Source organism: Venturia canescens, chromosome 6 (genome assembly GCF_019457755.1).
Source record: "Venturia canescens isolate UGA chromosome 6, ASM1945775v1, whole genome shotgun sequence".
NCBI classification, from domain to species: domain Eukaryota; kingdom Metazoa; phylum Arthropoda; class Insecta; order Hymenoptera; family Ichneumonidae; genus Venturia; species Venturia canescens.
The window spans coordinates 11,489,164-11,506,694 of NC_057426.1; the positions used below are offsets into that span (position 1 = coordinate 11,489,164).

A 17,531-nucleotide genomic window follows, 5' to 3' on the forward strand; every position below is an offset into this window, starting at 1 on the left:
CAAACTTTCCTCTCTCCGCGTTGTCTCTCAATTCGAATGGAAATACAAAAGGTCGGCGCACGTGAACGTAATCCGAGGTGACACGCGGACGGAGTGGTAAAATCGAAGCTCGTGAAACTATTCATCCCTTTACAGAAGGTTGGCAGGGGGGGGGGGAGAGACTTTATGTATTGGGCGTATGTATCTCAATTTAGCCGAGTATATAAATAGTATATGGCTTATATACACGCATGTGCGAAGCTTGTACGATGAACAGATTCAACACACAATTGGGCGCGTGACGAATTTATCGACTTTTCGTTCCCAACGAGAGTATATTTTACTTCAAGGAAACGCCAATCCCATCAGCGGCCAAATGAACAAACGCTTTTTACTTCGTATTGCCAGAGCTCATTAACGAATTGCTAACACGTCTTAAGGGAGATCGCTGCGTTATACTTGTGATTAAAAAAGCAAAACTTTTTTGCTCTTTTCGCGATCAAAGAAAATATTAAAATTTGTTCTCGCAATTATTGAAATAATGTGTAACTTATTTGTTGAGATTGATAAGTTTTTAATATAATGGTGCATATTTCTAGCATATTTCCGAATTTAAACTAAAACTTTGAATTTTCAATTTCCATTAGATTCGCGCGAATACTTCCTTAATTCAATGGACGAATGAAAAAAAAAAAAAAAAAAAAAAGAGTTCAAAACGTAAATTCAGCGACCCGCTGTTCTTAAACTTCACATTAATTAGTTTATTTTCATGAAACCTAGTGTCGAGCCATCGTCACGAGGCTCGATTTTCATTGTTGAGAAATCGCATTTGAAATAGTAAAAACGAAAGGAAATATAAGAATAAGCATAAGCTGCTCGGAATGCGCCGGTCTGGGGCATCCGAGACCGTCACTTTCGGTCTTTTCGTTATGCCTCGTATGCTGTATAACGAGAGCCAGGGTCAATGGATCAAACGAAAGATTTCATTGTGAAATATGAATCGAACGAAAATTCTCTCGCGAATAATGTGAGACGGCTGCGTTAATAAATATCGTTTAAATCTAAAAGATGCGCGTTCGAACAGCCACGCGCGAACGAATAAACATCTAGAAGGGTAGTCACGAAATTGAAGTTTATTATTGTCAAGTTTGATTTGCGACGTCGTCAAACTACTTCGGATCTTCATTTGAAGTTTAAGGCGAAAGCAGTTACGACTTTGCTCTCGGATGAACACACATTTACTATAATGGAATACTTTTCAATAGAAATTTCACCGAATTCAGGCAAGGCTGAGGCATAAGTGTGGAAGGATCTTAAAACAAAGGTAAATGCATAGCTGTTTACACAGGATCCAGCAAAGTTTACGTGATTAAGGGAGCTACCGTAGATACTCGAGTGGAGTACGCGTTTGCTCCAATGTATCTGCTGCTGAAAACGAGCCGCAACGAGAGACCTTTACACCGTGGAAACTGTGCATCCATTGTTTCTAAAATCTTACGAAACGAGCTTCTAGAATTTTCGTCAATCACAACGACTCTTCTGGGAGTGTCGTAACTTCACGAAACCTTTTTTCCGCTGCATTACGAACGTGTTAACGTTAGGCTCGATTTTATATAAATTTAAAACTTTCCAATTGACTTTAGTGTAAATTTGACTATTGTCGAATACTAGAGAATTTATAATCGATCGCATGCAACGGCATGGATTTTTCGCTGTTGGGATTGAAAAATTAATGTATTTGGGTGTCAGATGCTTTAGGATGAAACCTCAATTTGGGGTCACATTGAATCATTCAATCGTACTTAAAAAAGGGAGTGCAACGAACATCCCGACTGGGAAATATGGAGTTATAAATCACAAATCGACCCTAAACTCCATGATTTTATAACCCACCGGGATGGTGACAGCGTCGGACGTCGTAATACACGACATAAATATGAATACGTATGTACGTAAAACATTCGAAGGAGCAGGGTGCCCGTTTGGGGCGTTTGGTTTACGTTGACGTTGTCAAAATTCATGTTTCCCTATGTATCACCAAGTTCAAAATTAAGACCGCTCCAGCTTTCACGGTGAAATGAACTTGAGAACTTGCTCGTATCCTGAAAATTGTGACTGAATTTCATTTCACATCATCGAGGTAATACACTATCCCGGACATATTAATGACGATGTTCAAAACTACTGCTGCCTATTTCAATTTTTAATACTTGTAAAAATAATAGTTTTCAATTGATAAAAAAAGTTTGTCCTTGTCAGAAATTGATTGTAAAATATGGTACTGTGTCAATATAGCGTAACGTCAAAATAACATTGGTAAAAATAGCATAAACAACACAAGCAAGAATAACGCAGCACCGATATAACACGTGTTAAAGATATCACGATTTCAAAATAACATTAATTCCATCACCATTATTGATATCATCATAATCGATATTGTAGGTCCATTTTCGTGTTCAATGAATCGGACATTTTGCCCCGGTCTTCTTCCACACGTGTTGTTATTCTTCGTTGTTATTTTTCTTCCACGTTATTTCTGTTGTGTGTTATTCCAGTGTATTATTTTGTCTCGAGTTATTTTGGCGTTATGTTGTATCGATGTCGCACCGTAAAATATTTTCACATAATTACAAAACTCGAGTAATAAAGTTGTTTCAATATGTCACGCGTAGTAGACACGCCCGGATTTAACCCTCTCATCTCCAACGTGTGAAAACAAACCGGATATGCCCAAAATTTCAAATCAACTCTCGGTACTTTAGAACAGCAAAAAACTAGCTCGACAGTCGTTTTTTTTTAGGGACCATTAGATTGCTACGGACTTGAAGTACTTTTATCTGTTTTTTTTTTTTTTTTTTTTTTTTTTTTTTTTTTTTTTTTTTTTTTTTTTTTTAATGCATATCTTATGGGTTTTCACTGAGACATATGCATATTCAGTGACCGGAAATTGAGTTCTCCTACGTCTCTGTGGGAATCTGTCACGGGGATCACCCACTTTTAATAGTTTTTTCTCTTCAAATCGACCGAATATCTACCCTGGATTTTCCCAAACAAAAAAAACGAAGTATCAAGTACCGAATTCAATTTTTTTTATCGAAATTTTATGAACTGGGCATCGCAATACGAATCGAAGGAATGAAAATATTTATTTATACAGTTCCGATGTTCATAAAGTGAAAAAAAAAATTTGATTGATTCAATAGTATTTGATGATTTTGGAGGGTTCAATTAATTCGTTGAATCGAGGCTAGCGAAGGATTTTAAAACTATCATTCGTGAGTTTAAATGTTGAGAAATATCTTTGGTGAACAAAAATAACCATCAGAACGTATCGGAACGCACTTAATTCGGCAGTTTCCCCGAAATCCTCAGAACTTTAGTGTCGAATATGGGAGAGAAACGTCATGAAAATATTAGGAAACGCGTGTGCTTATTAATCAAGTTTTTTCCTATCTCGATCGATGTTTACGAGAAGTTTTCACTTTTCCTTCACTCCAGAATGAGCTATTTTTCGTAATGGCAAATTGCATTTCGGATAAATCAAACGCTTTTAGGTTCAAATATACTTTTATAATTTTAAGGCGTTTGATAATTTTTTCGTGGACTTCTGGCCTGATTTCCGGATAGAAATGAATTGGCATTCTCTGTGACAATGCACGATGATTCACTTATCAAAATTCGTGAATTTTTACTTCATTTCATAATTTCTGTGAGTGCAGTTAATCGTGATTACTCTAATGAGTTGATTACGCAGTGGTCAAAGTGTTGAAAGATAATAGAAACGCGTGAATATGCTGATTCAATGACATCACAATGTTCCTACATGTAAACAAATTTGTAAAAAAACAAAAAGTCCTCGAGAGTGTGCTCGCGGACCAAAAGAACCGCACGAGTCAAGTACAAAATTCAATTAAATATTTCCTCCGCTGGAAGTCCAGGGTTAGGAAGTAGCCGCAACGCTTTCCTCATCGCCATCCTTCAGCCACAACAGCACCAACAATTAAGGACTTTTTTTTCTCGAATTGTGTCAAGACAAAGTTTTCGAGAAGATTTTTCCCACCGCGAAATAGTGCTGAATCGATTACACATTAATCGCCATTTCGAGTTAGCCAGCACTCCTGCTCAGGTCGAATATTATGAAGAACTCACTTCCAAAGTGTGGTCGAACAAATACTACGGATTAATTAGATTGAAATTCAAATTTTTATGCAATCTCGCGGATTCGAACGCGCAATTACCAGCCTCTCAACAGAATGTTCTTAAAGGACACTTGCACATGCCTTGTGCGGAGCTTTCAGCGACGAATCATGACTGGTCGAGAGGGAGCACTTTCGCTTGTAGAGCGTCAAGTGTCCAGCAATCGGAAGAAAGAAAATAGAAGTATTTTACTTGGAATTTAATCCCGAATCTGACTTGGCGATGTGTTACTTAACCTTTAATTCTGAGACCCCCCGCACGCACATAAACGCCACGTATAAATAAACACGCGCATATGTGGATTCAGTTTCAATGCAATATAGGCAGACGACACCGCGGCGTCGAGGACTCGAGAGTATCTCTCTTGAGACAGAAATATGTGAGTTCTCTTGTGTACAGCCCTCGTAAACACGCACACGCCCTAACGGGCCGAGCAATCCGGCATCAGCTACTTAAACATAACGTGTTACACTCGAGAGACAAACAAGCTATCCGTTCGCATCTCTCGACCACTTGAGGAGGAACGCACTTGAGAAAACGAGAAAAGAGAAGGAATGAAGATAAAGAGAAAGGAAGGGGCGAGGAGAGGAGTGATTTGGGGAGGGAAGAGAAGCGATACGTTACAGCGCCGAGTCATTGTACCCAGAACCCTTTTTTTTTTTTTTATTTCATATTTCTTTCCCCAAGACCCATGTTGAGATATGCATCGAAACGAAGCAATTTTTCAATTTCTTAATCTACACATTTCGTATCGAAGCTGCTTCGAGAGAGGAAAGAATAACGGAAGCGAGACAGGAGACGGAGCTCGAGAAGGAGATTGATCGAGCGTAGAATATTTCGGGTCTCGATAGTCGTCATCGTCGAAAATAAATGAATATAGAGTACACCGGAGTCGAAAATTATTCGAGGCACCGAAGCACTTTAATTATTCATACCGACAAGTGAAAAAAAGCTACGAAAAAGTAACCCATAAAACATGCTCCGCTAGTTTTTCAGAGAGCTTCGAAAATTGGAGGATCGCCCGCCGAAATTAGATGGCCACCGATAAAGAAATTTTTCCCTCACCTTTTCGCTCTTCGCTACACACGCACACACGCACGCACGCACACACGCGCACACCGACAGAACAATATACCCGAAGAAAATTGATGTAGCGAAATAAGAAAAAATGATGAAAAAGCAAAGAGCCGTTACCTCCATACCGACCGCCTAGTAATTATTATAAATCAATATTGCCCGTAATTAATGGCTTCGATGTGTCGGATCCTCCGAAGTTTGCTACGCACCTTATACCCCATACGTACATCACACTCGTTTTACAAAGAGTTTCTTTTTTTTCTTCCCATCGCGCCGAGATTGAATCTGTCGCTGAGGTAATAAAAATAAATAATCCCTCCCGCGTACAGGACAGCAGACTATAATGTATATTAGTACAGGGGGTATTTATCTCAATGTGTGTATACAGGCATAGCGGACATCTGACACTCGTCTATAGACACACGAATGTGTCCATATACGTATGGGCGAGCGGATGAAGAATTCGGTGTACATCGCAAAATGGGAAGCATCAGTATCGCGGAGCACGTAATCGGGAAACACGTTCGCTCACACGTGAAACATACGAGGACGCGGAGGGAGAGAGGCACACATGAACAGAAGGTTGCCACGATGCTCGGCGAGGACCGGCGGGAGCAAGTAATCGACTTTTTCTCGGCTCTGGCGGTGCGCTTGTGTGCTGCATGCTCCTTCTTCGTCCCATCATCCCGGGCGCGGTGTGCACTTGCACGGGATCGCGGGAGAGCACGACCGGCAGGTGCGAGATCGAGTCCGAGGCAGGGCGAGGGGCCGACGAAGAAAGCGCATGAAAAAAGGAGGCAAAATCGTTTGAAAAAACTTGATAAAGCGGGGAAAAAGAGGTGGCCGAGCGCAGTGCGATTTAGCCGTCGGGGAAAGTGGAGTTTGATACTTGACCGTTCACGCGGCGCTTATTTTTTGTTTTTTTTTTTTTTACTCTTTTCACTCTGACGCGCGGTCTCTTTCGCGTGTGTAGTTCTCCTTGCAATGGTGCTTAGATGTTTCGTATCGCAAACAGAATAAAAAGTCCTTTCGCGGCTGCAGGTGTTGAGCGCCGTTTGCTGATGCTCTTTTATTACAAATGCGACTCTTCGGAATGAAAGTTGAAAAAATTCGAACCGCGCGTTCTGACGAATATTGCAATTGACGTGCGCGACGCTGGGAAACACCTTCCGCGGGACAATTCAATGGTAAGTTGGAAGCGAATTTGAGTAAATAAGAGGAAACTGCGGAAGCGTCTTCTTTGAGGCTTTGAAGAGCGCACTCGAGATACCCGTGAACAAAACGGCGGTATAGCCGCCATGTCAAAAGTCACTTGTATTCTTTATATAGGAATCTCAATCGATGTTATAAAAGAACGCGACGGTAGGTAACTCGTTGCTTCATGATCAAAAGCAAAAGAGTTGTAAAAACATATCGACACTCCGTGTTTGATCTGTTCGGTCTGTCAAGCTCGGTGAAAACCACAAACAAAAGCGCGCGTTCACAGTTGCATCGATAATATCGATGAAGCAAACAGACAAACCGGTGAAACAATAATTCGACTGTCGCATTCACGTATCGACGGTTTAAAAAGTAAACTTCTAAAGGCTTTGTAAGAAATCAGCCGACTCTCATTTTCACCGGAATAAAACAGCAGCACACGTTCCCGGATGAAAATATCGAGTCGAGGACATTTTTCTAGGTCGCCACCCATGTAAAAGTTGTTTCATTCACTTTGAACCTTGGTCCGAAGTTTCAACACAGAATTAACTCGCTACTAAATATAATCAAGCTGATGAAAATTAAACTACAAAATGTCGTTTTTAAATATACAGAAAATTGACTTCTTACTTAGATCACAAAAGCTTCAAACGGCTCGACATTCAAAAGACTAGTAATTCCCTTGTCGATGACGGCAGTGTTTCGTGTTCCTAGTAACAATCCTTCATTATTCATGTCGATGGTACACAAAAGGAGTCACCAGTAAAGGGCGGTATTGGACAGGTAATTTCGGTGCTCAGAAATAAATAAATAGGATGAGGATCGCGAAGTAGACAAGAAATTTGTCAAAATATTATTAAAATAGGTGAGTTTTGGAGCTTTTTTTGTCTTAGTGAGAATCGAAGATAAGCGCGGTATTTTGAAATATTTTGGTATATTGTTTAATTGGCGTAATGCATCTTGAGCTGGTTGTAAGATCAGCATACCAAATATCATTTTGATATTGTGAAAACTTATTTCAAAGATATTAGTGCAATGACGAAGCTGTGGTAAGAAGCGAATAAGAATAAAACATGAGAAAGTTGTTAAAGTAGTTTGAAAAAAGAAAAGAAAAGTGTGCGCGGACGTGAAACACGTTGAGAAAATGTAAAGCGCGACTTTCGAGAGGGTTTCAACGTATTAAGGATGTAAGGAGGGTGAAAACCGATCTTCCGCTCGCTCGTCGCACTCTCCTTTCGTTTCGAGTCGACGCACATCGAGATAGATCCGGCGTTACGCTCGGTGGGTGCATGAAAGCGTCACATCTATTTCGTCGTTTGCTAATTCCTCATCCCGGAGCCTCGCGCTCTTCTTCCTCCTCGTCATTCCTCCGTCCTATAACCGAGCATCTCCCTCGCACCGGAAACTTTCTCAACGCGAACGATGAAATGTTCCACAACTCACCGAATGAAAACTGTTCCGAGATCTAATGTATACCGAGACAAGAAAGCCCCTTCTCTACTTACGCCCTGCTCCTCTCGCTACGGTATAAATTACGGTGCGCGCATGGAGCTTGAAATTTCAAGCACGTTTTCAGGCCTGGCCCTTTGTTACAGTCACTCAAAGTTTAAGAATTATTCTTGGATTGCAAAATTATTTTTATTTACGCAGACAACGTTGTTTTCTCTGCCTCTTTTCTTTTCACTCCAATTGACAAATCTTTTATGCGCTTAAACCAACGAGCTGCGCGTACTTGAATCGAGAAAACAATGTCATTCGAGTGCATTTTTTCGAGTACCAAGGCTCAAGTTTGCCTCTTTTCTTATTTTATTGCAGGTAAAAATTGGGGATTCCACAGTTTTCGCCAACTTTGCACCTCTTCGATGACTGCACCGTTGCTTCATTATATTTCGATGGAATCGTTTCCAAGTATCATTATGGAACGTGTAATTTAACGTTCGGCAAGACGAATTATCATGCGCGAAAAAGAAAAAATGTCAACATCACATTTTTATTGACCCCCCCCTAAACGACATGACTGCCCGAAAGCAGAACCCGGAAGGAGGAGCACACCGAGGCATAAAGTGGGTCGCGTTCGTTCCAGTAAAAACAAGCCCAGTAACGAAAATTGCGAGCAGGAAAATGGGAAATTAGCCATTGATTAGCAAAAAAGTGTGATTCAGCATGAGAAGATGAAAACAAGAAAAATATACGAACGAAAATGACGAATAAATACGAGGAATACACGTTTCGTTGAAAAAACGTTTAGCGCGAGTCCCGGAGGCCGTGAGCCGCGAGGTTCGAAAGTTCGAACGCGGCCCGGAAAGCTGGGTGCTTTTTCCGCACGTTTTCAGCAGTCACCATCGGCCGCAGGCCGTTTACGCCGTCGTGTGTTAAAATCGTTGGTAGCGCGGTGTTTTATACCTCGGGAGTTGCTCAACGTGGGTGCGCGCGCTCTCACCAGAGCCGTAAACCATCAACCGTACATATATTTTCATTACACGCTCGAACCTCGGGAGCATGCAGCTATAATTTCAACGACAACGAGATAATTAATCTACGTTAATTTATCGAGACTATACGTGCGTGTTTCAGGAGAGCGGAGGCGCGTGTGCGAATTTGTTTTTAATGCTGTGCGCGCATATAACGAAGAGGCGCGGCGAGGCTTTCTCCTGCCCGCGTTTACCGGAAATCGGAGCAAGCGAGATTGGCAACCGGAAAAGTGGACTTTCCAAAATATCTATACGACTCGCGGACGCGTACCCGCACAGCCATTCAAACTGCATCATCCTCCGGCCCCTCTCCCGCATCCCGATCGATCAAATCACTATTCGACTACTCCAAACGATGCTCGCCCGCCATTCCATACAAATTATATAGCACGATGAAATCTCCGTAAACACAGCTACTCGCAAAAGTCGCACTCGAGATTCGGGCGCGGGATAAGCAAATGTTCGAGTTCGTACACATACAATTTCGTTTCACAGTGCGGGACGTCGAAGGACCCCGATTGAGTAGAGCGACGTTGTAATGTCAGACTTGATATTGATATATTTTTCACGAGTTTGTACGTACTCGTGTATATTTGTCCGAGTACTTTTATGTCGATGGAATTGCCAACTTTTCCTTCATCGTTTTCATTGATATTTCAAACTTTTCTCTCCTCCCGTAAGCCACAGCAAATTGTTTTTTCTTCTCTCATTTGTACTGATGAATCGAAAAGAAAATAATTCGGTTTTACTCATTTTCAGGGGGCTAGCCGCTCTGTTATTTTTCGCGTTACGGAACAAATCGAGCAGGCCCGAATAAAGAGAAGAGAAAATAAATTCTTTCGAATATTCTCGTTCATTCGCGATTGCAGTTTTTTTTTCGGTCAGAATAAATGCATCGTTCGACCTAGAAGCAACGAATTCTTGCAACGGTTTACAAAATTGCGATGGGAATAATTTTCAACGGATCGTTGCGAGGAATGCACGCGGAATTGAGGAACCGCTTGCTAACATTTTTTAATGCGATACATTTTTTCATTCGATTCAGCAAGAAGCTTCGCCTGCTTTTTTCTTGTAAATTTTCATCCCGTCTTATAAATTTCGCGTTGAAATAAAACTATCGAAATGAAGCCTGTGCGATATTCAAGTGCCCCATTGGTACCGGAAATCGTAAAATAAAAGTTACATTTAAATGGTTAAAGTAACAATTATAATGTCCAGTTGTTCGAAAACTCAATAAATTGAGCTAAGGTTTTAACGAGGCATCTGTTCCGCCAGTCCATAAAGAGAAAAAGAATAGTAACGCCAAAGAGAAGATAAAAAAAATGGTTTTGCATCACTCCCGTAGTTAGATATAGAGCGAAGAATAATAGGAAGAATTAAAACAGACGTATACGTCGAGCTAATCGTAGAAAAGGATCGCGAGAAGGGGGGAGGGGTGGGGGTGAGTGAGTTTGATCGCGGGATGGCCCCTGCTGGGCGTCCGAAAGGGCGTGAGAAAGAGAGAGAGTGAGACAGAGGCGGAGGTGGATGAAGATGAGAAAATACGAAAAAGAAGGAAGAAAAATGACGGTGTCGCGATCTCTCGCGGTAACGGAGACTCGAGAGTTCTCAATCATGCGAGCGCGCGGGTAGGAAATTCCTCGATGGGGGGCAGTAACGATAGGAATCTAAATTCAAAACTTATTCATGGAATTGTTTCAATAATGGCTCTTATCAAATCTTTTATCTCATTCTCTCACAATGGCCCTCGATCCTTCTCATTGCTTACTTTTTCCATGTAATTTTTTTCTTTCATTCTCATTTTTGTTTTCTCCCTTTTTTTTTTTTTTTTTTCATTATTCCCCGGTAAAAGCAATGCCGAGAGCGTAACCTCGCGAGCAGCGAATATACAGAGAAAAACAAGTAGAAAGACAAGGCAAAAAGGACATTCGTATTTTGCGAGAAAAAAAGTGAAAAAATGAAAAAAAAAAAAAACGCGAGCAGCGCACCACGAGTCGTAAGTTTTCTCTGTCCCGGGGCTTTGGCTCGCCACCCCGCCGCACCCTCGCGCTTGCCCCGTTACCCCATTTACTTCGTATACCCCTCTTAGAGCCCCCGGCCGATGTCCCGCCACTCGCGCGACCGTCGCTATCTCCGAGTACGTACATCATCTCGAGTTCCGATCTATTACGAAAATGCACGTTCCGCAACGTATCGCGATCGCTAATTTTATTGCCGGTATACATCATTCGTATGCTACACATGATTTACGGGGGGTGGTATGGAGCGAACGAAAAACAAGAAAATAAGAATAAAACGAGGCGAAGAAGCACGCAGCGGCGATGTCATAAAAACTAGTGCTACGAAATAGAAGCTGCTCGGCGACAGGGCCCCGGCCGCGCTTGACATTTCCTCATCCCGAAACTGATGGAATAACGGACAATAAAAAAATCTTCGTAATTCATTAGATTGTAAGTTGAAAAGAAATTTCTTCGTGAAAGAAAGAAAAAGAATTCAGTATTTTTTTAAATATATTAAGACCTGCGAGTGATTCGTATTTTAATAATGCGTTGGTGACGATCAAAATCAAAATGCCTTTTCATAAAGTGTTTGATGATGTCGGGGATAAATGTTCCCGTCGCCGTTAGGTGGCACTGAGAATTTATAGGTTAATCAACATTCGCTGATCGTTATCGTTACGAGAGGACAATAAAATACATCAAACTTAATATTTCATGAATTTCGAAGCATCGAGTTCGACCGATTTATGCTTTGTTATATATTGAATAATTCAACGCTTGTATCACTGGACGAAGCGGTTCCCACAATCACGTAAACCACACAACGATACACTGCATAGTTAAAAAAAAAGGAATTCAAGCAATCGGTGAACTTGATGAGATCACTTTTTCGAGAAGTGGCCCATAACGGGAAGAAATTGCCGTAGTTTTTACGCAGGTTATATCTCAAATACAGGCAAGTTTCTTCGTAAAGAACAACAAAAAAAGTAGAAAAATAAAACGAAGAGTTCGGTAAACCAGCACTTGATAATGAGACTCGAGTCCAAATAATAATAATAATAACAATAATAATAATAATGCAATCGAGTTAAAACGAGAACGATATTCACCTCTGAAATTTCACCACCGACTAACGTAAGACTTTGATTCGGAGCACCCACACTCCCTGCTCTCCCGCCTCCTTGATTCCACGAAACACACTAAATTACACGAGTTCCGCCGAAAGCTCTGACTTTCCCGATCACTCAAAGTTTCTCAACGGAATCATATTTTTTTGTCCCCCCCAGCTTTCCATCACTCAAATCCTCACTGTAAAGGCGCGTGTTTTTTTTTTTTTTTTTTTTTAATTCTATTCTTATTTTAATATTCTACTGAGCTCTCAACCGTCAACGACCTACTCAAAGTTCGCGCACAAGGGAAGATCTCATTCTTTATATTTTATTCGGCCTCTAAAATGGTAGATAAAACGGTGGAAATCCTTAAAATGAATTAGGAATAAATCATACTGTAATTATGGTTGTTGACCAATGGTACGGGAAGTATGACAGCGAGGAAGACATACACAAAGCAGAAAAGCCAAGCCCAACGGACTTTCGAGCTTTCACGGACGAGTGTTGCCATACGGAATATACAATAAATGCAGATGTTGATACGCGAGCTAATTTCACTTGGTGCGCGATGTTCCGAGAGAACTGTATCAGAGAACACCGAGTAGTTGTTTGTTTTTATTTTTTTGTTTTGTTTTTTTTTTCGGAAGGAGGGAGCATGTACAGGTCTCATTACACGGTAGGCTCGACTGGCCGAAAACAATGCGTTTCATGCCACTCGTATCATGTGCCTCATCACGAGGCTCTCATCACGACCGAGGAGAAGAGAAAGAGACACGGAAAGGACGAGAGAAAGGAAAAAGAAAAGTAAAGATAGAAAAAAAGCGAGTAATAAGCAACGAGCTTGCTAATTTATGTTTCATGCGCGTTGTTCTTTCGTCATTTTAACATGGTGAATCGTGAATTATTCTCGTGGAGAGAGAGCGAGTCACAATCTTTTTTTTTCTTCTTTCTTCTCTTTACTCGTAATTATTACGAGTGGCAGAAAGCACCGCGATACACGCTCACGTATGTGTGCGTTTGTTTTCGTTCTTCTCGAAACGTGGGTGGTGGTTTTTTCGTTACGTGGAAAAAATGCGTGTGGCAAAAGGTACATACGAGTTCCAATCGAATGCGAATAATTAACATGAGATTATTCGATCGATCCTGGGTACGGATAAACGAGAGATGCATAGGTCAATTAACATATCCAAGTTTAAGGGAGGGAGCTTGTGATTGTGAGAGTGCCGAACGAGCTGGGGAGACGCGCGCGCGCGCGCCTGTCTCTCTTGTACGCGCGTATCGTCGTTACGGTGGCTCGGTAACTACTGACACTGACGCGCTCCTCACCGGCCAGGAGACCTCGCTCCGGCGGGAGAGAGGGAGAGGCGCGCGCGCGCTCCTCCCCACGCTTTCTTCCCTCGCTACCTCCGTCTCTATAGCTCTCTGCCTGCTGCCTTTCGCACTCCCGACACACCGGGGGCAAACTACAGCATAGCGCGCATCTCCTCTCGGACCTCGCCAAGTATGTAACGCGTACGTTTGGTGACTGTACGAGAGAAACCCTTGTCCAACCGTGGAGCATCTATCCTCAAACCGAGAGCAGAATATCGCTGCTTTTCCCTCGCTTTCTCTCTCTCTCTCTCTCTCTCTCTCTCTCTCTCTCTCTCTCCCCCCCCCCCCCCCCCTGACACGGTGAGAAATATTTGAGTCAAAATTAAGATGGTGCCACAGGAGTAGGATTCTATGTCGTAATATTTGTTAATTCTTACGAAAGTCCATAGTCATTTTCTGTGAAACGAGAACTCGATGAAAATTATGACGCTGAAGTTTCCAACGTTGGAGTCCAACGAAATGGTCTAAAAAAAACTCTCAAATAATTCCAGTAAATCTCCAATTTTGTTCCCTGCCGAATTGCCAATTCGTCATATTTCAAGCCACATCAATAATTCGTGAAATAAAAAAATAATGAATTATAAATCTTTTTTTCGTTCATTTCGTTGAACTCCAACGTTGCAAACTTCAGCGTCGTTGAAAATTGATGTTTCATGTATCAGTAAACACTTTCTAAACACTTTGGCGGATCATCGATGCTTGTGTTCGAGCTCCTCAAATTTGACTATGTTCAACTGTTAATTTCGATTGTGAAAACAGTAAAAGCTGGCGTTAAATATTTGACAATGTTTCCTCGGTGAACTACGCAGGAAAAAATAGCGCAGTTTGAACCTTTGACAGAGCAAAATACGCAAATATCATTTTTACAGTCTTTTTCTCTCCGTGCTCAAGCGCGAATGAAAATGGTAAATTTTCAAACGTTTCCGCGGATCGGCGATACTTGCATTCGAGCTATTCGAATTTTACTATGCTCAACTGTAAAATAAGCAATTGAGAAATTTTCATTTGGAAACGACACTAAAATTACAACGTTTTTGGTAAAAATCTTCAAAATGGACTATGGCGTCATAGTAATTTTTACAATTTTTTTTCGCTCCGTGTACGTGACGACAGAAAATATGAGAAAAGCACGTATGAGTGGTTAGACGAAGATTTAACGATCGTTCGATTCTTCGTCTGAATACATAACACACTTGGTAATTTATACTAATTTACATATATCCAGATCGTGAGTGATCCTCGCATTTGAGGCGCTGTTCGAGTTCTGGTTGCACGATGTGTAATTTCCGTAATTCTTTCGTACTTGATAAAAAGAATATCTCGTCTCGATCGCTCCTCATTTAGAGGTCGTTGGTTCGTCAACGCGATTAGACAAATCTCCGAAATATTTATCACCGCGTCGTTGCTCCTGGCGTCAAATTTCTGTCCCCATGAAAATTATGTATGCATATAATAAATGTTTATTCCCCTTTTTTTGTTGAAATAATTGATTCTTCACAACCAAAGGACAATAAATAATTAGTAGAATATTTTATTACAGATGGAGCTGAAATTTTCACGCGAATCCCGAGTCAAACCATCCGTTGAACTTCGAAGTTCAATTCCAACTTATTTTTTGTCCAACAATATTTTGTTTGACGTGAACAATTTTCCCATTTAATTTATACACGATGTTGACGCACCGTTTTTTCGTAACTTTTCGCAGCTTTGCTCTAGAAACGTATGAAGCTAGAGACAAAGCTTTGATTGAGAAAATAGTTGCGAAGAGCAAACTCAGTATGCATGCTTTCAGCCTAATTGTCAATTCGTGCGTGCGCGAGGGTTTGTGTGCGTGTACCCGAGTCGGGCGGAGCCGAGGGAGGCGCGATCGCCAGCGGGACAGAAAACAAGACTTCAAAAGAAATATGTGTTTTCACAGTTTATAGTGGCGGAAGAATTAAAAAAAAAATTGTCATTATATCAAACGGTTTTGCAGTGCTGATTTTTTTTCGGAGTTAAGCCAGTTTCCGGGCTTTTATTGCGGGACAATTTGTCGAGCATTTTGGAAGATGCTCCAAACCGCAAAAAATATAGTCATTCAACGACTAGACAGAGAATCGAGATCGTTACGAGTTTCACGAGCGTTTAAAATTCTCAATACGCTGTCACATTGGTACGGTGAACGTTTGCGTGTTCTTAAACCCGAAAATCTCGTACAGCTTCGCCGGTTATTGTGATTTTCGAATGCCACTTGTGAACAGAAAAATGTAATAAGAAATTTAACTGAGCGAAGCTTATACCCATGTCCCTGGAAAGCTTGAATGGCACCGATTGTAGGAGTGCAATGGATTGGAAGCATGAACGAAATTTTTTTTATAAAACGTATAGAAATCAATTTGCCTGTCGTCACGAACCCTTGAAAGTAGCTCCAAAATAATTCAATCACACGAATTGTAATTTCAAATTTATTTTCTGTTCGTATACCATAATAATCGTTTCAAAATAGTTCAATCGTACGAACTGAATTCTCAAAATGATTTTGCTGTTCACATACCGACTGGTCAGCTCGCAAAAAAATTAAATATTCACAGGCAAAAAATTTCTCGTAGTAGGGGAAAAAGGGGTGAATTCTCCAGCTCCCTGAAGAGTTGGATTGAAACTTCACAAAAAGTTATGATATAAACGCGTGCTGAGTGTTTCCGCCAGTTTTATTACTCGTTTCTGTTGCTGCGATTCGACCAATCCACTCACAGGGTGTCTTGATCATCGCGCAGACAAGTACGAAGCAACGTAAGAGGAAAAATGTGTGTAGTTGGGTTATTCGTTCGCTAAGAACTACGACTTTGAATCGTATTTCCAATCTTGAATAATTAAGTCGAAACAAAAAGCTTAAGGAAGTTGAGGCATAGAATGAAAATGATGTCATCGCTTTTGAACCGACTGCATCTTATAAAGTGAAGTGTAAAAAAAATCAGTTAAATTTTCAGACACTTTAACAATTTGGGCCAAATAAAACATGTAATCTTATAGAAGTCAAGACACATTCAGTGATATTTTTGTTAAAAATGATGCTAAAAATATGAAATATTTTGGGAATATTAATTAATAATAATCTGTTTCCCGTGCAGTTTTTTTTCCCCAACTTTTCTTTAAAGTGTATGCAACATTGCCAAACTGTAAGCTGGCCTAACTTTTGAAAGGTACAGGTCATAACTTTTGGGTAAAAAAAATGACTGTACAGCCTCAACTTCCTTAAACTCCCTTAAGATTGAGCGTTACTCCGAAAAAGTATTTCGACATTAGCCTTTCCTAACTGTAACATTCGGCGAATTCGTAAGAATCGCAGACTAATCGGTAGGTGGGAGGACCTGCGAGGGGTTTCGCTCCATCATCGAAAGCTGACGGAAGACGAGTAAAGAATTCACCGAGATTCGAACCCAATTCTCATCTCCTGTTTAGAAATAATCGATCCGTGAATCATCAAATTTCCTCTATTTTTTCAAATTCTCGTTCCGTTCCCCTACAAATTCAATTTCGGCTAGGCTGACTTTGCAGCTTGTTTCCGGAAGTTTAAAAAATGTGTTAATCACCGCTTATAATTGGCAGATGCGTTTCTTATCCGTTGTAGAAATCATTTCAATTCTGATTCCACAGTTTCGGATTTACAATTTTTTCTGACGGTTATGGAGTCGAGCATTTCCATCCAAGCACGGTTGAAAGTCGATTTTTTTGTAGGAACGTTGTTGGAAGGATTCAGGCAGTGCCAGTCAGCAGGTTATTTAAGGGAGTTCATCTGGTGCCGAGTCAATCGAAAGAAAAATTATTGCGACTAGCGCAGTCGGTCCGGTGAGTTTGGCAACGCCGCGACCTCGTAACCTGTACTCTCTGTGCAGCTGTTATTGACAGAACCGTTCACGCGCGTTCATGTCATAATGAGTTTTCAAACGTTTGGCATAATCAAAACATGGCAGAAGCCTCTAAAAAAACAAGTTTTTCTCAATTACATCAATATTTTCTCACTCGCGTCCTTCATGCTTCATTTAGAAGTCTCTGGAGTGAGTTGCATAGATAAAAAAACGTAGTCTTCGGTTTGAAAAAGCGCGCGCTTTTAACTTCCCGATAATCACAATTTTTCGAGAAAAAAA

At 40.9% G+C, this 17,531-nt stretch overlaps 1 protein-coding gene across 3 annotated transcripts in view; it reads right to left on the reverse strand.

The window, feature by feature from the left end:
* The window catches only part of LOC122412002 (nephrin-like), a 142,957-nt gene that overhangs the window by 120,925 nt on the left and 4,501 nt on the right, over positions 1 to 17,531 (reverse strand). Inside the window, exon 1 of one of the 3 annotated variants that reach the window (XM_043421189.1) lies at positions 13,132 to 13,316. The exons of 1 other annotated variant lie outside the window; for it this stretch is intronic. The gene's annotated coding sequence lies outside the window, so the exon portion shown is untranslated. Of the gene's footprint in view, positions 1 to 12,036; positions 12,966 to 13,131; positions 13,317 to 17,531 lie in introns of those variants that run through there. One more of the 3 variants, XM_043421186.1, reaches the window with a different exon arrangement.